This window comes from Hemicordylus capensis, chromosome 6, assembly GCF_027244095.1.
Source record: "Hemicordylus capensis ecotype Gifberg chromosome 6, rHemCap1.1.pri, whole genome shotgun sequence".
NCBI lineage: Eukaryota > Metazoa > Chordata > Lepidosauria > Squamata > Cordylidae > Hemicordylus > Hemicordylus capensis.
In genome coordinates, this window is record NC_069662.1 from 101,700,119 (window position 1) to 101,722,763 (window position 22,645).

General features: G+C 43.2%; 1 long non-coding RNA gene across 1 annotated transcript; it reads right to left on the reverse strand.

Annotated features, from left to right (window-relative positions):
• Positions 1-3,175: 3,175 nt before the first annotated feature.
• Positions 3,176-16,946, reverse strand: LOC128328808 (uncharacterized). The gene is made up of 2 exons (XR_008309402.1): positions 16,726-16,946; positions 3,176-8,831 (listed from the first exon to the last, which is right to left on the reverse strand). It is a non-coding gene; the product is annotated as an uncharacterized LOC128328808 (long non-coding RNA).
• Positions 16,947-22,645: the final 5,699 nt, after the last annotated feature.

The following is a 22,645-nucleotide window of genomic DNA, read 5'->3' on the forward strand; positions in this document are numbered from 1 at the left end:
CAGCTACCTCACTGAAATCCAGCCCCGAAACTTCTAAATCAATTTCTATTTTGGCTTCAAGGGTCACTTAGAAATTTGTAGCCCATGCTGATGATTTGACAGTTTTTGTTGCTAATGCTTTTGAAACTCTGATAGAGTGCTGGACTAGGACCGGTGAGACCCGAGTTCAAATCCCCATTCAGCCATAATACTAGCTGGGTGACTCTGGGCCAGTAACTTCTCTCTAAGCCTAGCCTACTTCACAGGGGTTTTGTGAAAGAGAAACTTAAGTATGTAGTACACCGCTCTGGGCTCCTTGGAGGAAGGGCGGGATATAAATGTAATAACAAGAACAACAGTTTGGTAGGATCACTGGTTCAAGATGGAACTTTGACAAAAGTTGTTTAGTTGTGTTAGAAGAAAAATTACTCTGTGTATCATCTCGTTTCTTGGCTAGGTGTTTTCACCCAACACCAGTATCAAAGTTTCAAACAGAACTTTATTTCATTGCTAGCAAAAGCTCTGGGTGCGGCCGCCTGCCCAGTCTAGCAGGCCATCCAGCTTTATATACTCTGCAGTCAACAACCTTCAGACCTGCACATCATAAACAAGCCAAAGTGTTACTTTAACTCCAAAGGTTCCGATTTGCTTCCAAGTGTTATATTTCCCATTTTACACTCTAAAGATTGGCTTGTGGCCTTGGTTTCCCCCTCCCCTTTGAGACATTCCTTTAAGCAGTGCCATCATAAGATATCTCAAGGCGTGGGGGTTATCTACCAACAGCTGCAAGCTTCATTGATAAGGCGTGTAACTGCAAGCCAACCATGCTTTTGGGCTGTTTGAGAGCTATTTGCATATTTGTATACTCCCCAAAACACAAGTCTCTGTGTGGTTTACAAGACAAAAACAAAAAGGTTAAAACATTACAACAATTTAAAATTTAAAAAGGTTAAAACTATTAAAAATCAAACAATTAAAACAATATCTAATTCTCTTTCAGAGAGCCTTTAACTGGATCTCTGAAAGCCTAGAGTAGATTCCTTTGCAGCTTTTCATGAAAACCAGCCCAGATTTCTCTACTGGAGCAGCCCATATTTCTCCAAGATCCAATTGGAAAGTATAAATTTATTACCATACGATACAACAAATATTTACATACTGCTTTTCAACAAAAAAATTCCCAAAGCAGTTTACATAGAAATAAGGAAAATAAATAAATAAAATCACTAAAACGCTCTCTATCCCCAAAGGGTTTAGGGGTTTATTTTTCTCTTAAGGTTGACTGCGGTTTTCTCTTAAGGTTGACTGCGGTCAAAATTGGTGCCTTTGGGCTGAGAAAGCTGAAGATATTGATTAAGAAATTAGAATTGAGCATTTTTAAGTTCCTATGAGAGACTGTTTTTTAATCTCCTGGCAAGTATAGTGGCCTACAGTGAGGTTGGTAACCGTGGCTTTGCCCACCCTGGAACCACTCTTCTATTCAATCTTTATGAATTTTGGCTTTTGGATAGGGGCTTTTGTATGCCAAAAGGAAAAATTTTAAGCAGCCTTTTGGGTCATAGCTGTTGGTAATCAATGGTAGAATTCTATTTGGGGGAAGTGGTAGTGGGGCAGTGGGTTGCCCCTTAAATGAGTAACACCTGTGATGAGAACAATGAGTCCAGGTTATTGTAAATATTTTTTCTGCTTATGAGGGAATGGCGAACCTGCCTGAGTGGTTCATTGCCGATGCACTGATAAAGATTAGGAAACTCGATATTTACAACTGAATCCTAAATGACTCCCTCTTTAAGGCAGAGTGTCAAAAGATAGCACCCTCCCCCCCCAAAAAATCTATATCCTGTTGGTGTATTTAAAAACTTTAAACAAACCTTTGGAATTTTGGGCAGACAAAATAATCCAGTTTAATTTATGCAATTTGAGATAGCATCTATATTACCAAACATACCTAGTTAACAGGTGCAAACCCTGGCTTCCTGTAGGCCACTGGATGGTCCTGCCTGAGACTGGCCTGTAAAGAGATCACCTCTCCCAGATAATCATTACAGCATTTTGTTAAAAATTTGTCTGGTAGCCAAGTCGCTCCGGCATGAGACAGGCGAAGCTTTGCTCTGGCCAGCTCTAGAGAAACAGACTTGGGAGGAGCTGGTTTCTGGAAGGCTGGGGTCCCTGCCTTTAGAAGATTGCAAGTTATCAAGGAAAAAAATGCCACAGTGCTTTAGGTTCAGCAGATGTCAAAGGGTTTGGGGACGTGCCATTAAGCACTGTTCAGTTGGCAAATCTTACAATTATGCTGACTCTGGGTTTTCAGAGATCAAGAGAGCTTTCTACTCAAAAAGAGCAAAGTTATACTATTTCTGTTAAGTTTGTTATGAAAAGCCTACGTACTCTGGCAGCTGTGGAGCGAGGACATCTTCCTTTTTGGAAATGGAAGGCTTTCTGGCCATGGATGGAAGGATCAGTCCCACCGATCAAGTAGTGACTCTGGAGATGGACAATCTAACTTTTTTTGCACTCCTTTTTTTCTGTGGAACTCAAATTTGTTATGTTATAACATAACAAACATAGAACATAAAATGTTATAATGTTCTAAGTAGGTGTTTTTGGATTCTGCCAATTTCTTTGTTGTGATATCATGTACAATCATCCCTCGCCGACTGTGGGTTTCCCAATTTTTAAGTATCCGCAACTGGGAAATTGTGGTAGGTTTCACCAACCGCGACCTGAATACCCAAGGTTTGGTGAGATGTTATTTTTTTGTAATTTGTTGTGGGGGCGGTTTGCACGATTTCTGGGGATCAGGGGGTGATTTTTTTTTTTTTAACTATTTTGCAGTCTTTTCATGACTACGATTCCCCTAACCTGATTTCCCATTGGTTGTAATGCCTCACCAACCGTGAGGTTTTCCCAGAACGGAACCCTCACAGTTGGCAAAGGATGACTGTATGCTCTCAGTTGTTGACAAAGATGGTTTTGAACCCAATTTACAATGGTGTGCTCCAAGCAGCGAACCAGAGGTAGGCAACCTTGGCTCTCCAGCTGTTGTTGAACTACAACTCCCATCACCTCCAGCCAAAATTAATTTGTGGCTGGGGGTGATGGGAGTTCAACAGCGGTTGGACAGCCAAGGTTGCCTACCTCTGAGCTAGGCCGTTGTGGAGTTTTGGGATTTGGCACAATAAACACAGACCAACAGTTATGGAATCAAAAGGTGGTTTATTTTATCAAATAAGAAAAGAATGAGGCAGTTCCCAAAATAGGCATAAGGGACTGGATTTGAAAAGGAGCAGGGAGAGAATAATTACAATACCACCACACGCACTAAACAATATCTAACAAAGAAGCTAACTAGCAGGCCCTTATGGCCTACTCCAAGAACGAAGGAAGATTTCGTGTCAAGTCTCCAGGTTCTAATGGACAGACTGATTCCTCCTTGGCTGCATTCAGACATTGCACGAAACCGGAGTTACAGGTTGCCAGAAAACCTGTAACTCCAGTTTCGTGTGATATCTGAATGCATGCAACCACAGCTTTACAACCAAACCACAGGGTCCAGTTTACTTCCCAAACTGGAATTTGGACCTGGGATTATTGCTCAGTTTCACTGCTCTAAACCTCTGTTTGAAGCAGGGCATATCTAGGGTAGGGCAGGCAGGGCACGTGCCCTGGGCACCACCTGAAGGGGGCGCAAATTCTTAAAATTTATTTATTTATTTTTTTTAAAAATGGCCACCAAAACCAAAATGGCCACTGCACATGCTCAAATGGCCTCTGTGAGGCCCTAGGCTATGCCAGGCCTCCCAGAGGCCATTTGAGCATGAGTGGTGGCCATTTTGTTTTCAGCGGCCATTAAAAAAAACCACAGTTATTTTAAAAAATGGCCACTGCACATGCTCAAATGGTCTCTGCGAGGCCCTAGAGGCCAGCAGTGGGAGGGGTAACCTTTGCAGACCCCCCCCAGCCTATAGGAAGCACCCCGAAGGGGCTACAGGTAAAAAATAATAATTTAATATAATATAAGTCACTGTACACATATTCAGTTTGGCACTATGTACAGAGAATCAGGGCTTGTGAATAGTGGCCTGAAGCTTATGAGCTAGGATTGTATTCATTTGCTCTTACTTTGCTTCTTATGATAAGTGAGTTAAATGTGGTGTCTTAAAAATATGGTTATTAATGGTGAGTTTGTCTTTGAATCAGTGTGAAATCCTTAGTATTAAGGTCCACTGGGAGTTTCTTGCTCTCTTTCTCTCATTTTAACTGTCTTTCTGAAATACTAGAATATATTCCAAGCAGTGACACAGTTTACTCTGCATATCATTTAATTATTTTCAGAGTATCTGGGAAAAGTCAAATTCTCCATTTATTTTTAAAATTTATGTAATAGTGATGCTAGTAGATGCATAGTAGAGAATTAGACAGGCACTTCTGTTTAGTTTTCCAAGTACACCTCCACATAGTATTTGGGTATTTCATGAGCCCCAGCATACTGAAATTTGTAGTTTTCCAGCATTTTTTGGTCTGGCTACGTCTACTGCTAAATAGTTTTTGAAATATTAAAAGATTAATGAGCTTGACTTATATTTTTCAGCTGACATTATAGTAAAGTTATCTGAAAGATGGGTGTCAGATGTTTGGACAAGGGGCGCAATTTCAGTGCTTGCCCTAGGTGCTATTTTCCCTAGATACGCCTCTGGTTTGAAGGGGCCGTTGTGTTATCTGCATGCATCCACTGCTATAACTGTGGTTACAAGCAGCAGCTGCGACCAGTGAGAGGCCAGCTCAGAGCAGTACCAACAGCACTCCATGGTATGTTTCCTGACCAAATGCCACGCACACTTCCTACTTCCTCTGCCTGCCAACAGGCATGCCCAGGCACTGCTGGTCTTATAATGAAAGGGCCGGGAGCACTGCTTGAAGTCTGTAATCACAGCCAGTAATCACACACTCTCCAAGCTCCTGGCCAAATGTGAGCAATTGCCTGGAGCTGTGAAGCCAGGCCCATAGCCTGTCAATAGCATGGCTATACAAGTGGGTGGAACCAAACTCCAAGGACCAGAAGAGAGAGGGGAACTCTAACCTGCGTTTGGAGTTTCCCAAACCAGGGATGGAGGATTGTCTGTGATGGAACCCCCAGTTTAGGATTTTAACTGCAAACTGCAGTTCTAAGCAAGTTCCTGCTATGTCTGAATGCAGCCATTCTCTTGAATCAGTCCTCCTCAACTTTGCACACACCCCCAGCTGTTTTTGGACTAAAGGTAAAGTTTGCCGTCAAGTCGATTTCGACTCCTGGCACCCACAGAGCCCTGTGGTTTTCTTTGGTAGAATACAGGAGGGGTTTATCATTGCCTCCTCCCGCGCAGTAAGAGATGATGCCTTTCAGCATCTTCCTATATCGCTGCTGCCCAATATAGTACCAGCAGGGATTCAAACTGGCAACCTTCTGCTCGTTAGTCAAGCATTTCCTCACTGCACCATTAGGTTTTTGGACTACAACTCCCATGATCCCCAGCCATGGAGGCCAATAGCCAGGGACTATGGGAGTTATAGGCCAACAACTGCAAGGGGCCCCAAGTTGAGTAGCCCTGAGTTAGGTTGTCCTGGAACAAAGGCACTCCTGCTGGAGGCAGGATTTGCCCAATCACTGCAAAGGTGTCTCAGCTATGCAGGGCATCAAAGGTTTTGCTTGCAACTTTTGCAAAACACAAACTGAAGGGACTTGCAAACCATAAGCGCTGCAATCAGGGAGTGCAAGGGTTTGGTTCCAATGCTGGTCGTTAATGCTTGATTTATGTTCCTAAGTGACAGCTTGGCTGCTTATACTTCAGCCCATCTGCTCGCATGGCAATTTGCCACCTTTGCAAGGTGATCTAGCTTGAACACAGAGATTGATCACCAGTTGCAGCAGAACAACAACAAAAAACCTCCTTTGGCATGAAGGGTGTCCATTCAGTAAAGCCTTCCTATGCACTTACACCACTAGATTTGAAACCAGGAAGCCCAAAGTTCAAATCCCCATTCAGCAATGAAACTCACTGGGTGCCTCTGAGCCAGTCACTTATCTCTCAGCCTAACCTACTTCACAGGGTTGTTGTGGGCTTAAACATAACCATGTACACCACTCTGGGATCATTGGGGGAAGAGCGGGATAAAAATGTAAAAATAAAGTGCAAATAAACTTGGAGCAATGCTAAGCAATTAAAACCAGCTATGAGCCAATGGGAAACCTCTTGAACATCAATGTACTTTCATCTTTTCAGATATTACAGTAAAACAAGCCTTGGGCTCCTCAGTAAAATATTATCAGCCGCATTATTTTGCATTCAAATAAGAGACTCCACAGTCGGCATAGTCCAGATTTTACTCTACAGAAAATGGTTTGCCACCAAGTTTATACTCAACAAGAGATGCAGCCTTTCCTGGTTTGCAGATAGGTATTTTTTTTACATTCAGACTATATCCCTTTAGGTGTATACATTACAAAAATTAAGTGTTCACCCAATAACACAATGTCTTAAGTGACCTTCAACCTGAAGCTCATTGGGCAACAGGTTGGGCTCTCTCAACCTAACCTCCCTTACAGGGTTGTGTTGTGAGGAATAGCCTAGTATGGTGGTTGGAGCGCCTCAAATGAAAAACAAGAGACCTGTTATTAAAAATGCTTCGGAGCCAGTGCTAACGCTTTCCATGCTTGTCCAAAACCACTTGCAGTTTGAAGTCTTAGGTAGCCAGCTGATTCTTATTCCAGGCTACCACTATCCCATTAAACAAACCCCTAAACCTTAGTCCCATAGCCTCATGTTTTAAAGGCTAAAAACCATTCATTCATCCCCAGTATCCCAGTTTGTGTGAACATATGAAGCAGCTTTATAAAGAATTAGACCAACTGTTACCGAAATTCCAGGTTTATGTAGCCTGGTGCGCTTAGCCAATTGCACTCACCAAACCGGAGACTGTTTTCAAAGTTGCATTTGTCTCTACAGAGCAAAGGCAAACCCTGGGAATTGCTTCACAGATCAGGGCAGCTCCGAACGGAGGCTGCCAGGGGTTTTTATACAGATTGATACAGTTTTAGCACGATCAGCAACAACAAGCTTGACAGGTAGTCCTGTATACATCACTGTGTTAGTCTTTGAATATTCTATGGCTCTCTTTGTTAGTATCATAAATACTTTGTCTCAGGGGTGTAGCTATAATTGAGCGAAAGGGTTCAACGAACATGAGCCCCCAGCTCCTGAGGACTCTCCAGTTCCATCCCTTCCTATTTTCTTCATTATCTCCCTCATTCTGGGGGGCCACCAGAGAGAGGGATGAACACGGCCCCTTCTCCCCCAGCTACACCCTTGCTTCATCTCTAGTGTGAGCTATCCTTATCAGTAACTTTCCTGCCTGTGATCAGCATGTCCTGCAGGAAGGTGCAGCAATTCACATCTTGTTGCTAAATTCAAGGCTTTTACAGCCAGGGTGAGAAAGAGAGGAAATGGTTTCTACGTGGAAACTAACAGCACACAAAATGGATGGAGCAGACTCTTGCTCAGTTCATCTAAAATGGCGCGGCTATGGCTAGCTCACAGGTAAAAATCCCCCCTTGAGGCTAAGAATGATGAATTACCTTCATCATACTTCAAGCCTCACTAATATGTTGCAGCGCGATGAACTGAGCCACATCAGGTCTAGCCTGAGGCTGACACAGGGTTCTGCACGTAGCATATATGTTGGGTACACAGTGAACACAGCATCCTGCAAATATGAGCAAAACTATTATCCTTACAAAAACCATCACACATTTTCTCAGCCACCCCCCTTACATCAGGGGATCCATGACCATAACCAGTTCCAAGACACCCTTAAGTCATCCCAGTCCTCCTCAGGATTTACAAGGGATTTACATGTATTTTCTGAACATGACCAAATGTTTCATCAAAGTTGTCAGGAAGGTATACACAACATCCAGTTGTCCTAAAGCACCAATAGCATGTACAGTTGCATGATGATTAATGGATTATTAGCTCGTGGAAAGTGATGGCAATGATAAGTAGTATAATTTATGGAATCATGTACAGTCACATCAGGTAACAAGTACAGGTGCCTAGGAAATTAGCAGATAAAGCTTTGGCTAGCAGGTTTCTCACATCCAGAACTGGCCTGGGGAGCTTCAAATAAACTTGATGTCTTTAGAGTGCAAAAGGAACTATTAAGTTGGGGGAAGGTACAGACTTACAGGTAGATGCTCTGGGTGGGACAGTTACATGTCTGGCACAGGATATCAGGGAAGCAAGAAGGGAAGTGACCGGGGAGCAAACATGTGAGGTCCATGTCCTGTCCATTTGGGCTGGTGCATATACATATAAAATGAACAAATACAGAACAGAACCCTTCAGCATTTTGAAATTTGCCTGTTAGCTATCAAGCACTCTTCAGGTATTCATTGTCTAATCTTCACCTACAGCACCCTGGGGCTCAGGATCCTCGGTCTCCTCCGGAGCAGGAACCCTGCATTAGGTCCTCTTCCTTGAACACAGGACAGGGCAGCAGATGGACGTTCCGTCACCATTGGGCTGGGCTAGAAACACAAATGGGGACCTCCTTCGGGCAGCTGCTGCTGCTGATGGTTAGCCTAGCCTGCCACACTGCCAGTCCTTCATCTGGGTCAGGGTTGTTGTCCTCTGGGGACTCCCTTGAGATCACCTTCTGGTAATGGGATGCATGGATCCAGGTACTCCTTCCCTCATGCTTGACCGCTGTTTGAGTCACTAACAGAATCTGGAGAGGATCGATCCTTCTTGAAGAAAGACAGTTCAAGGCACTGTTGGCTGCAGTGCTCCCACCTTCTGGGCTGGCAAACCTGCTTACTTGAGAGAAAAGATAGGCACGTGAGGCATCAATTCCCTCCCCTGTGTAGGGACAGTGTCCTGAGATCAAGTCCCTGGCAACACACAGTGTGTGGCCCAGTCCATCATCCCAAAAGGAGAAAGGTCATAACCTTGCCTAGGTCTAGTTTTCAAAGCCAATAATACAATGAACAACACCTGAGACCATTTTCAACTTGGTCTTGTTTCCCTCCTTGCCCTCCCCCCCCTGCCCCAAAGTCCAAAACAGGGGATGATGTCCTCGTTAGGGCTTGTAACAGCTGCTGTGGCTTGTGTTGCAGGAAGGGCTTCAACCCAATAGGTCAGCTGAGGACAAAAACGACAATCCTGGGCAAAAGGCAAGCAATAAAGTTGCAAGTGTTCAAAAGAAAGAATGCCCACGTTCATTCCCCTTTGTGAGTTGACAGGTCAAACATAGTCTTATCACTCGAGAGGCCACAACATAAAACTCCAGTGCTTGAATTTCACAAATAGGCTCCCTGTCTCCAAAGGGCTCACAATCTAAAAAAGAAGCATAAGATAGACACCACGCATTGGAGGGATGCTGTGGTAGGGATGGATAGGACCATCCCTATCCATCAGAAGGTCCTATCCATAGGACCATCCCTATCCATCAGAAGGTCCTATCCATAGGACCATCCCTATCCATCAGATGCCAACCACAGAAAAGAAAGGATTCTCTTTATTTCAGACACCCCAGCATGCCCCTTACTTTTAAAAACTGTCAGTCCTTCAGTCATCACTAGATCATGCCTTAGCAAAACAAAACAAAAAACAAAGCAGCTGAACTGCTCTGAGTTTGTAGCATGTGAAGGTCAGAGACTCAACAGAAGCACGAAAGAAAGTCAGAACAGTTCCCAAAGATGGGAACAACTCTGGTGCTCAAAGAGCTAAAGTCATAGGGTTTATAAGAATGCCAAAAGAATCCTAGCTAACATTTTCCCCTCAGTATTACTATAATGAAGTAATACTTTACTTGTCTTAAATGATACATGCAACAGAATAAGTATAGTATACAGTTAGAATCCATGACATAATTTTTGTTCAGCCATAAACCTAATCTTAAAAAGGTAATTTGTGCTGTCGAGTTGGTGTGGACTCCTGGCAACCACCGAGCCCTGTGGTTGTCTTTGGTAGAATACAGGAGAGGTTTACCATTGCCATCTCCCATGCAGTATGAGATGATGTCTTTCAGCATCTTCCTATATCGCTGCTACCAGATATAGGTGTTTCCCATAGTCTGGAAAACATACCAGCAGCAGGGATTCAGACTGGCAACCCCTTGTTCCCTAGGCAAGTTACTTCCCCGCTGTGCCATTAGGTGGCACTACACCTAATCTTACCACCAACTTATTCTGATGTACTGAGGCCCTTTCCACGAAAAGGGATTCCCCCAGGCTAAAAGGGAGCTATTACAGCTAGTGCCTTTTCATAAGTTATGCTCCTAAAACAATAGTATGCATTCAAGACAATCACTTGCTTTTTCAGAGCTGTTTAATTATTGACAGTTTGGTGCTCCGCTTGTTATCTATATCTGCTCCTGCTATAGGCTTAATGCCGTCAAGAGACAGTCTTCAGTTTTTTAACATTTTATCTAAAATTAAAATCTTGCCCTATTTAAAATGAGACTCTTGGGCTGTGATATTTGAATCAAACATTCTGCAACTTCATGCTAGCCCATCCAACTCTTGGGTGCATGCATTTATAGCCTCCCAAAGATTTAATTGGGAAAGCTAATTAATGTTTTCAGCAATTGATACAGCAATTCCCAATACCCGTCCATCTGGAGAGCTATTCACATTTATGCTCCCTATTTTGATGTCTCACTGAAAAGAACTCTTAAGAAGTAGATCCCTGATTTTAGGTCACATCACCCTAGGCAGAACAGAACAGATGGCTTTTATTTCAAGCATGTTGTCTGGAATATCCTTTAATTCTAAGATATTTGATTCAGCTGCCCAGAAGACATCTAGCTAGGAAGAGCTTTGCTAGCTATACCACACTACAGCTGAGCTTTATGATACAGAAGGAGTTTTCAATACGCTAACATGAAGAGCCATGTTCAGCAATACAGCTACTTTACATATTTAAGCTACCTGTAATGGCGCAGCAGGGAAATGACTTGATTATCAAACCAGAGGTTCGAATCCCTGCTGGTATGTTTCCTTGGCTATGGGAAACACCAATATCAGGCAGCAGTGAAATAGGAAGACGCTGAAAGGCATCATCTCAAACTGCATGAGAGACGGCCATGGTAAATCCCTCCTGTATTCTACCAAAGAAAACCTCAGGGCTCTGTGGGGTCCCAGGAGACAAATCTGACTTGATGGCACACTTTACCTTACCTTTAACAAATTGGTATATATTAATTATTCAGCAGGTGGCAGTGGTATTTTATCCTGCAATACTCCTGTTCTGGAAGTGGGCTCTTAATTGTTAAATTTTTGCCAGATCATTAGAGAACTTTGCTCTTTGGACTAAAAGTCATTCCAGTTGAAATAATGAGGACACCTTTACAGTTGACCTTGATTATGGTCTTTTAGAAACCCTTTCTAGCAATTTTACACTCATCTCTGCAGAAGCAACTAGGGCTACAAACATGTCTTGCAAAGTGAAAATGCATTTATTTATTGCATGTTTATATCACCTGATAACAATTTATCTCCGTTTACAAAATTACAATTCTCAGAATTCTCATGCAAGACATGTTTGTAGCCCTAGTAGCTTCTGTAGAGATGAGCTTAACATTGCTAGAAAGGGTTTCTAAAATACCATAATCAAGGTGTTAATCAAGGTCAACTGTAAAGGTGTCCTCATTATTTCAACTGGTATGACTTTTAGCTGAGAATTCAAATCATATTTTTCAAAATTACATACAGCCACCCCTGAATTCCTTTCTCTTTATTATTTTTATTTATTCTATCACAGTTACAAATATGCCAAGTTAACTCAGTCCATAAAAACATCCAGTTAAATATCAAAACCCAGACATGTTTATTTGTTTAAGTATTCAGAACGCCACTTTTATCTCACCTCTCCAAATCTCAGGGCAGCCACCAGAAAATTAAAAGTAAAAAAACCACACACATAATACAACAGCTTCATATGGGAAAGCAGCTTAGTCCTTAACACTTAAGACAAAGATCTGAACAGCTACTGCTTCTTCCAAGATCAGTTTCCTTAGGCAAATCTTGCATTATGGCTATCTCCCACAAAAGGGAACTATTACAAACCAACAGCACACAGGTAAAACACAGTAAAACTAATTGGCCTCAATTTAGCAATAGTAATGCAAGAGTGCTAAAATAAATAGCTCTTTCACTACTAAAATTTAAGTAAGCCAAGACCAGGGGGCAAAAAAATACCCAACTAACCTCTTCTGTCATCTTCTCTTGTTCTTCAGTCAGATTTCCTTTCCTCCTTCTCTGAAGGAAAGTACCTTCCATACTATCCCCCCAAACCATGTTTTTCTCAATAATACTTCCCACACATGCACACAAAAGGGCAAATACATTTTAGGATTGCCTTTATAAAGAGCCAAAGCAGGTTTAGCCTTCTGAATAGTCTTAAAGAGACAGCCAAGGTAGAAATAGTGAACAGGAACAGTTTTGGCAGGCTTTCTTCTTTGTGTGCAAATGTTTTCCCTGCTAACTGAGCAAAGAGGCAACTTTTTAAAGTGGTGATTCTCTTTATTGATCAGGGGAGCAACTAGCCACATCCATCCCCAGCACAGCATCCCTCCAGTGACTGTTGCTTGTGTCTATATTATGTTTCTTGTTAGATGGGGACAGGGAGCCATCTTACTTAGTTACTTGCTTACTTATTTCTCTCTCTCTCTCTCTCTCTCTCTCTCTCTCTCTCTCTCTCTCAATCACTTTGGAAACCTTTGTTGAAAAGCAGTATATAAATATTTGTTGTAGTAGTAGTCGTTTTGGCTGACAATCCATTATAGCCAAGTACAAATATAAATATTTTAAATACAGGATCTATCTCCTGTGTCCCATGAATTTAATGGAGCTTACTCCCAAGTAAATGCACATAGGTCTCAGGCCCTAATCCTAACTACTGCCAATAGCCAGGGAGGATTATGGGAGTTGTAGGCCAACATCTGCAGGAGGACTGAGGTTGAGCAGCCCAGGGTGTTTAGTATCTATGCTATAGAATTACCCAGAAGCACCTGACTGTGTAACTGGGATGGTCTTTCCCCTCAGCCAACCATTCCTGCGAAAGGGGGGCTCTGCTCTGGGCTAGTTCAGATTCTCCAGTGTATCATAGGGGATGAAGCTAGAAGCTAGAAGCTCTGTCTTGTTTCCTTAGTTAGTAAAAGCCACAGATGTCTCACCTCATGAAATCTGCCAGCATTCATCACCTTCAATAATATTATTTACTGTGAGACTCTGATCTCCATATGAACTATCTCTACAAGTTCCAACCTCCAGGCGTGTAAGTTATTTCCATGCTTAAATAAAACCTTTTAAAACCAACTGAATACAGAAATTTGACTTGGCTTGGAGAGGTTTTTGTCCAGCTTCACACAGCAGGGAAGTATTCACTTATGCCTTCATGCCATGGGGTATCTAAAGAGCGAATCTGCTTTGCAGCAGATTTTCAAGATGTTTAATTGGGGGGATTAAATGGACAGTTCACATAGGGTTGGCTCCTCTCTGCAATCCCTGGCAGATCTTTTTTCCCCCCCCCTGTGAGTTCCCACCAGCTTGCTCCGTGTTTTTCCTCTAACCAATCACAAATCACATCAGAGAGGAGGAGGTGAGAGAGCTTTGTTGTTGTTGTGAGTTTGACAGCTACAGAAGAAAGGCATGACAAGTTGCCAAAAACGGGACCAAACAGCAGAACACTTAACCCTTGCTTTTGTGAGTGACTGCCTTCATCACCTCATGTCCCACCTGCCTCACCAACACACACCCCAAACCATTTAAGAGGCAGGGAAGTTTAAAGCAAAAATCAGTGCTTTCTCTCTGTCATGAAGAAAATTGCAGGCTAATGGAATCAGCTCAGACAAAAAGGACTCAGGTTACATCCATTCTGCATATCTAAAGGCTATGTAAACTGCCCTTCATTGAGTTTTGAAAAATGCTGAATTACTGGCATGGCCACTCCACACATCAAAGGAGAAACGGTGGGGCACAACAGAAGCCTCAGGTTCCACCACCACCCCACCCCTAAAAGCTGCTGAAATTAGAAGATTTTTTTTTTAAGCTGAACATACTTCGGGGTAAGCATGAATATGCAGCCTCGATTGGGGGAAAAGAGAGTCCTGTCTGTACTGGTCCCTGAGAGCTCACAGCTACTTCGGGGTAAATGCAGCTAATATGTGGACTGGCACACGAATCTGGAGGAGATTCGAACTACAAGCCCTGTGTGTAAATCCTCCAGCTGGGTACAGCTGCTGGGTAGAACAAACCCTCTCCTATCCACCTGCTGCTTCCTACACAATCACTTCCTCCCTCTTTGACCTTGGTTTTAAACTGTGGACAATCGGTGAACAGGAGCACACTCAGCTCATGATTTAGAGGAAGAGGTTTCTCCTCCTGTAATTCTGGTCATATGAATTGCTTTACTGACTTCTCATGAAGGTCAGAAAATATAAGACCCATTCACACGTTATGTTCAACACTTGTACAACGAGTGTATAGTATGCACAGGTACAGATCTGTGCACGGATACAGTCATTCACATATTATGTTGAACTCAGGTACAGAAGTACACTTCCTAGCTGCACCATGCATTTGAAAGGCCTGTATCCAGGTTAACTTTTAAAACGAACACAGGTACAGTCATTTGTACAAACACATGTACAAGTGTACAGTCATGTGTCCACTCGTACAGCATAATGTCTGAATTGGGCTTATATGTAACATGGAACTGTGATTTGTTCTAAAATGAAAGCAAAGGCTCCTCTCTTGTATATGAGAGGAAGAGAGGAGAGGGGAAGTGTGAAAACCTCCTGCTTGCTGAAGATCTTATTGGCATGACTTGTTATGCTTGAACCAGGGCATAGATGAACCTGTAGGAAAGGAGGAGAGAGGCAAGCTGCCATCTTGCTATGGGAACTAAAATACACTGAAAGAAAAGCCCCCCCAAAGAGCGAGGGCTGGAAAGTAACTCCTGGCATCGGAAGCTGCTGAAAAGCTTCAACAGAACAAGCAATGATCAAAGTCTTGTTCAGTTGCTGATACCCACTTAGAGCACCCATGGGAGTGCATTGGAAAGCCTTGTCCCAGCATGGATGGATGCTATTCACATGCACATGCAAAACTGGGCTAAGGGAGCCCCGCCTGGTTTTGCACACATGTGTGAACAGCTGGGATCGGGTCCAATCCTGGCAGCACCACAGCGGCAAACCCGCCTATGAAGCCTCCCCTCAAAATGGGGTTAGGAGAGCAAGCATTCTCCTAACCCCGTTTGAGTGATCGTGTGTCAGCCACAGCTGCTTGCAGCCATGGCTGGCAGACTCAGGGAGGGGAGGGGGATCCCCATAATGCTCGTGCTCTTGTGCAGTGCATTATTGGAGCTTCAGTGGTGGGGCAACGTGGGGCAGTACGTCCCAGCACTCCGACCCTCGGAGCTACTGGAAGGAGCCAGTGTTCATCTGGGCAAGCAATCCACCCGGCCAAGGAATGTAGCCTGCTCACGTGCAGGGCAGTAAACACTTTCAGGCTTCCTCCCCACAAATCAGGTAGCCCTTTCTCACCGGTTGTGAGAAAGGGCTAATTCTCTCTTAAACCATGTTTCCCCATTCTCCCTGACTATAGGATTAGTCTCTGCATGGGCGGGGCTCGTCAGCACACTCCTGTGGGTGCTGTACCCTCGGCAGTGTGCTGACAAATCCTCTCTTTTTTCCCCCCATCCAGGTGGGCATTTTTGGCCTCACATATTTTATTTTAAAGGTAAAGAGTGCTGTCAAGTCTGTTTCAACTCCTGGCAACCACAGAGCCCTGTGGCTGTCTTTGGTAGAACACAGGAGAGGTTTACCATTGCCATCTCCCACGCAGTAATGATGCCTTTCACCATCATCCTATACAGGGGCGTAGCAAGGTTGGAGTGGGCCCAGAGACAAGATTTTAAAATGGGCCCCCCCCCAAAGTCCAGGGCCTCCGCACACCCCAGGCCCCCAAGGATTTAAGTCTGATATTCCAAAATAAGTATGCTGCCTGCAAATACATTTCACTGAATACACACACACACACACGTCACAATATATAGTGATATACATTGAGTACTATACATTTGTATTACTTTTAATGCCTAGAACACACTAGAAAGATGAATTATTAAAATGGGCCCCTCGCTGCAGATTAGCAAAGGAGACTTTCAACCATGCAGGGTGAACCTATGTTTGTTTTCTCAGAATTCTGAACAAATTCAGCAGGAGGTTTTTCACAGGAGGCTTTTAAAGTCCTTTAAGACACATCTCCTCTGGAATGGAGGTGCTGCATTCACATGTTGGCCAGATTTACCCTGAAGTCCCTGCAAGTTATTGGGGAGCAGTTCACACACAAGAAAAATAAAATAAAATAAAAGCACCACACATACTTCACAGTTCTCACTCAGACCTTCTGGGTTGCAAAACAACTTGAACATAAGTGCATTTATAAATGAATGAATGAATAAATAAAATTAATAAAATACTGTTCCAGAAGTTTTTGCAATTTTCTGCCATGAAACAAGCCACTTATAGGACTTTTTAGATAGTTTTTTTTAAGTCAGCAAATTTTCCAAGCTGTTTCAAAATAAATATTCAGAGACTTCTCGGTCCCTCCTCCCCCCCCCCATCCAAGCCCTATGGCAAGCAGATCCCTATATATGGGGGGGGAGGGGTGGGAAAGGTAACCACAAAAAGGAGTTCACACTCTACCTGGCAAATGCTGGTCTGGGTTAAGCAGGGCAGCAAGGGGTCTTCTGCTGCAGAGAACACTCTGGCTGCCTCCTCCTTCCTGGCTGGCTTGGGCCCTACTCGAGTTCAGGCTTCACTGCGGCCTACACGGAGGCCTCCGTGGAAGCCCCGCCCACCCGCCGATCAGCTGAGAGGCGGGAGAAAAGGAGCTCTTTGCAGCTTGTCTGCTGCTTCGATTGCGGGCCAGCAGAACAAGCAGGAGAGACGGCGAAGAGGGCAAGTGGCTGAGAGGCTATGGGGCTGGGCAGGGGGCAATGAGGAGTCACATGAGGTGCCTCTGGGGTGCTCCTCCAGGCAGTGGGGCCCCCAGACAACTGTCTCCCCTTGCCCTATCATTGTTACTCGCCTGATCCTATATTGCTGCTGCCCGATATAGGTGTTCCCCATAGTCTGGGAAACATACCAGCAGGGATTCAAGCCAGTAATCTCTGGCTTGATAATCAAGCCATTTCCCCACTGCGTAAACCTCAGGAATTTCAGGTATGTTTCAAGCCCTTAATGAACTGTCTTCACCAAGGAAAATGTTCATCATTTGAATATAATGTCACTTACTGATCATTTCACTAAGAAGTTCTCAGTAGCAGAATTCAGGCTAAAAAGGGATGTTCTCCTTGCAGTTTTACTTCAAGTGCATAGGAACAAACTGTAGGGTTGTCACATGTTTTCCTGATAGAAGCTCTGTGTCTTTAACAACTGCAAGAGTTCAACAGGTACAGTATTTCCCATCACAGGGATACAGTAGTAAGTAAAGCTCCACCTGTTGAATTAATGCATTGCGTGCTTGACAATTAAAATAAGGAGAATCCATAAGAGAGTTCAAATAGAAAGTGGCATGATAATCTATTATGGCAATGAGAACAAGAACCTTGCTTTCATGGTACAGTATTTCACTTACTGTAATTGATTTAAGATGTTTGAAACAGAAATATGCTTTAAAATCTTATTGTTAACTGGATACCATGGTGTTTCTATTCAAAGCTTGTTTCTCCTTCTTCTCTAAACTGAAAGATCATTTTCTTCTCTACAAGCCCAGTTTTATTTCACACAGCAGTCTATTCAGTCTGGTTTGTCCATCATCTATTATTCTGGAAGCACAATGTTGTTGCTAGCCAATTCTTCTTTGTAAAGGGCTATCTATTTGTCTCAATAGCACATAGCCATGTAACAAAGATTAAGCAAGACGTGCTGGTATGGGGTAGATCAGAGAGAGTGAAGGTAACATTCCCTGGCCTGATCTGGGCAGTTACTAAATCATTTGGCTTGATTTAGGCCAGTTATTATCTCTCACCCTAACCTACCTCACAGGGTTGCTGAGATGATAATGTGGGGGAAGGAAAAACACCATGCATCCTGCCCTAAAGTCCTTGGAGGAAAGGTAGGGTGCAAATGAAATAAATTAATTAATGGCACATTGAGATCTTTCCCCCATCACCCTTGCTGGTGGTGCAGTAGCAAGGCTATAGGGCACAATGCAGTTATTAATAATAATAATAATAATTATTATTATTATTATTACATTTATACCCCGCTCCTCCTCCAAGGAGCCCAGAGCAGTGTACTACATACTTAAGTTTCTCTTTCACAACAACCCTGTGAAGTAGGCTAGGCTGAGAGAGAAGTGACTGGCCCAGAGTCACCCAGCTAGTATCATGGCTGAATGAGGATTTGAAGTCAGGTCTCCCCGGTCCTAGGCCAACACTCTAACCACTACACCATACTGGCCAAACTTTGATGGGGTCATGTGGTAAAGAACCTACTACCCATATCCTATTATGAATTCCCTGTCAGGAAGACTTCTGAGATGAGTCATGTGGTGGTGGAGATATGCTGCTTGCCACCACAATATCAAATACACATAACAGCATTTTTGCCAGACATGGCATACTTTAGCCCGATTCAGACATTATTCTGTACACGTGTAAAGATGCCTCTGTATATGTGTTTGTGTAAATGACTGCACCTGTTTTCTTTGTAAAATTGAACCTGGATACAGCCCTTCAAATGTATACTGATCAGTGTTCTCTCTAATTTTTTTCATCTATGTGCAGAATGAGTTTTGTTCGGAGCAGCAGTATCAAAGCAGTGTGTGCACATGTGCATTCAGAATGGGGCCTTCGTGATTCAGCCTGAGCGGGATCTAAAAGTAACTGAGCACACATCAAAAAACTTGCGTGTGCATGCACATGCACACACTTTAATGGTAACACTGGTACAGATAGGAAGTGTACTTCTGTTCCTGCATTCAACATAACACATGAATGACTGTACCTGTGTACAATGTACACTCATTGTACAAGTGTTGAACATAATGTGTGAATGGGCCTAGTGACACTTCTCATGTTGGAAAAGATAATGTGGTCACTGTGGCAGTGCTCACCACCAAATGTAGAGCTTTGCACTGGAATGTTGCTTCCACTGGATACTGTTTGTTCAGCGCTGTGTGTTCCAGCTCTGATCCTAAAGGAAAGAGGTGTCAGAAGTGTTGACCAGCAGTGGAAATAAATGGAGTAGAGTGGGTTTTAAAACCCCATCCATCCCTGTGCTCAGAAGCCGCATGAGAAGAGAGGTGACATGTGAGGGATGTGGGATGGGACTGGTCTGGCTGGTCCAGCCCCTTGACGCTGATGTCTGCATGAGGGGGCGTGGTCAGGATAAGGAGTGTGGCCAGTGGCAGCATGGCACCCCAGCGCTTAAGTCCCACTCATTGAAATGGTCAAGTTGGCCAACTTAGAGCCACCGCCTCTTTATAATAAGGAACAGACTTAGATACAGTTCAATTTGATTGGGGTCGGTGTACAGTTGGTGATAACCTGGGGAAGAGTCTGTCTTTATTTTTGGAAAGCCAATTAAACTGCTTTGACACTTAGGTCAGACTTCTATTTTTAATAAAATATGCCTGGATGCTTTAGAGAGGTGCTTCTTTGAGAAAGTTAGGCCGTTGTCCTTGTGACTCCTCAAGATGTTTTCTAGAAGGAAATCCCCATAAAGGATGTGTCCTGCCAGTGGAAATATTTTCACAACCAAAAAGGCCTTTTTTAAAAACTCTGGGTGTCTTTTGTCCCCCAAGTTAGTCCAGCCATGAACACACAAGTGAGGATGTTTCCTTACAGTGGCCAGCTCAACAGTATTGCTAGCATAGATTCCCCATAAGCACATCTTCAGGCTCTACCAGTAGAAGAGGATTTAGGAGCAACCTTATGTCATCAGGTGTAAATTGGGAATAGGATCACACTGTTCAAAAGCATGCTTAGAACTGCATCTTTAGCAAGGTCACCACCTAAAGCCAGGGTGCTTCTTCATTTTATCTTAGGTCATAGCCCTTTCACATGTTATACTCAATGCACATGCAATCGGTGTACAGATCTATATGTACATACAGTTATTCACACATTATGTTCAATGCACTTTTATTAGTACATTTCTTATCAGTACCCTGCTTTTGTACCCAGCTTCATTTTTAAAGTGAACGCATGTACAGTTATTTCACACACATGTACCTTCAGACATCTGTTCACACATTCAGTGTAATGTCTGAATAGGGACAGTATCTTGCACACTTCTGAAGATAGAGACCTTACAGTACAATGATGTTTAGGAGGGATTCTGAGAAATGTTATTTAGAAGTTTCTTATTTGACCACATACAGCTGTTAAACCTCTGGAAAAACCTACACTATTTGTACAGAGGTAATGATGAATATCTCTCCTGGTCATGAGAAATGGCTGTATTTTAGTCTCACATAGGAACATAGGAAACTGCCATATACTGAGTCAGACCATTGGTCTATCTAGCTCAGTATTGTCTTCACAGACTGGCAGCGGCTTCTCCAAGGTTGCAGGCAGGAATCTTGGTAGTTTGTTGGTTCAATAAAAAAATCTTGTCCTTTAAAAAAAAAAAAAAATTTGTCCTACCTTGGAGAAGTCAGGGAGGGAATTTGAAACCTTCTGTTCTTCCCAGAGCAGCTTCATTCCCTAAGAGGAATATCTTGCAGTGCTCACACATCAAGTCTCTCATTCATATGCAACCAGGGCAGACCCTGCTTAGCTATGGGGAGAAGTCATGCTTGCTACCACAAGACCAGCTCTCCTCCTCCTCTCTGGTTTAGGAGATTTTCTTCCTAGTCTTATAATGCATTTATATAGCACAAAGTTTTTCTTCCTGCTTTGTTTTTTCTTAGGCACTTCAGTGAATATCTTTTGTTTACATTACCCTATGAATTTCTGCTATTCTCCTCCACCTCTTGACCCATATCTCTCCCTTGCAGAGTACACATAAACCATCATTGTATTCTGTTGTCTCGATGCAATTTCTCTTTTGCTATCTCATGGGAGCTGAAGCCATATCTCCTCCCTTTGATTGTGCTTTAAATAACCTTCAAACTGACTTTGAAATAGAGCACACTATATTCTTTTCTACCCATGTAGTCTTATGCAATCTCCATGGGTGTACTAATAGCATATTCTTAATGATTTATGTGCAAAATAAATAAAGGTTCAAATGCAGCCGTGGCTCTTAATTCTTTGCAAGCATGGCTGTCTGTCAGCTCAACTCTAAACACATTCCTTGAAAGTAAGTCCAGTCCAGTGACAGTCCAGCTGATGTCTGAGAAACGTACTTCCCACAGAACTTTTTCTCTGCTGAACAGGAGTGGGTTCTCAGATCCTTTTGCTTGCTCATGGCTCCATGATGGAGAGCAACCGTAGCCTTATTCAGGCATTAGTCCTCTTTGTAGGATCAATGGGTGGAGAGGGCTAATGCACACTGGCTGGCTATCTATATAGACAGACACACCATTGCTGGCATGCACCCTGTCCATGCCCCAATCCCAGACATGCTTGTATTCAGCACTTCCTTGCAGAGACAGACAGTGCATGCAAGGCGAGTTCTCACTGTGATTAAATAATCCTGGCTGCTGGGTTCTTAATTACAGGGGTGGTGTGGGGGGCAAAGGCTGACAAATCAAATGGGAATTCATTCAATCTCCTTCCTGAGTTACTGGCATTGCTTTATTTATTTTACTTATTTCTTTATTTAGCATATTTGTATCTCGCCCACTACCCAGGTCTCTAGGCAGTTTTGTCATCCTGCTTTCATTGGGAGACCAGTGAATATCACCCATGTGATTAATTCCACTTTGGGAGCCAGCAAAGCTAGTTTGCTTTAACTTGGGGTGTGTTGTGCTATAATGTCAAGTAGAAAGTCTATCCTTCTCCTAATTGCAGATTTAAATGCCAGTGTCTTACTAAACAGAAGGTGGTTGCTCCAACTTGGATGTATGATGCTGTGGTGTGTTTGGTTAATCCATTCTTTGACCCAGGCCAGCTTTTGAATGGGGCTTTAGTAACTTGTATTCCAGTCCTGGAATAAATGCGGGGCTAACAAACAGCCAGCAACAAGAGCATGGAAGGCAGACTACACTTGCCTCTCTGTAAACAATATCTGTCTCATTGATTGATAAAGTGCCGTTGGTGTCAACTCTAAGCAACCACATAGATAGATTCTCTCCAGGATGGTCTGTCTTCAACTTGGCCTTTAAGGTCTCTCAGTGGTACATTCATTGTTGTCATAACTGAGTCCATCTACCTTGCTGCTGGTCGTCCTCTTCTTCTCTTTCCTTCAACTTTCCCCAGCATGTCTCATTAAACTATTGATATTCCTGATTCCACTCCACTGCCTTGTTCTTGCATACCACAGCTCTTACCCTGGGATTCTCCAGATGCCATTTATATGATCTGATTGGCTTTTCACAGTCTCTGCCCGTTGGGTTTTGTAAGATAATATTTTGTTCTCATGCCTAATCTCTTGAAGAGATGTGGACAATATTGTTCTTAATTCTGATTGGTGAGACTGTAAAAAAAAAAAGAGAGAGAGGTAAATTTGG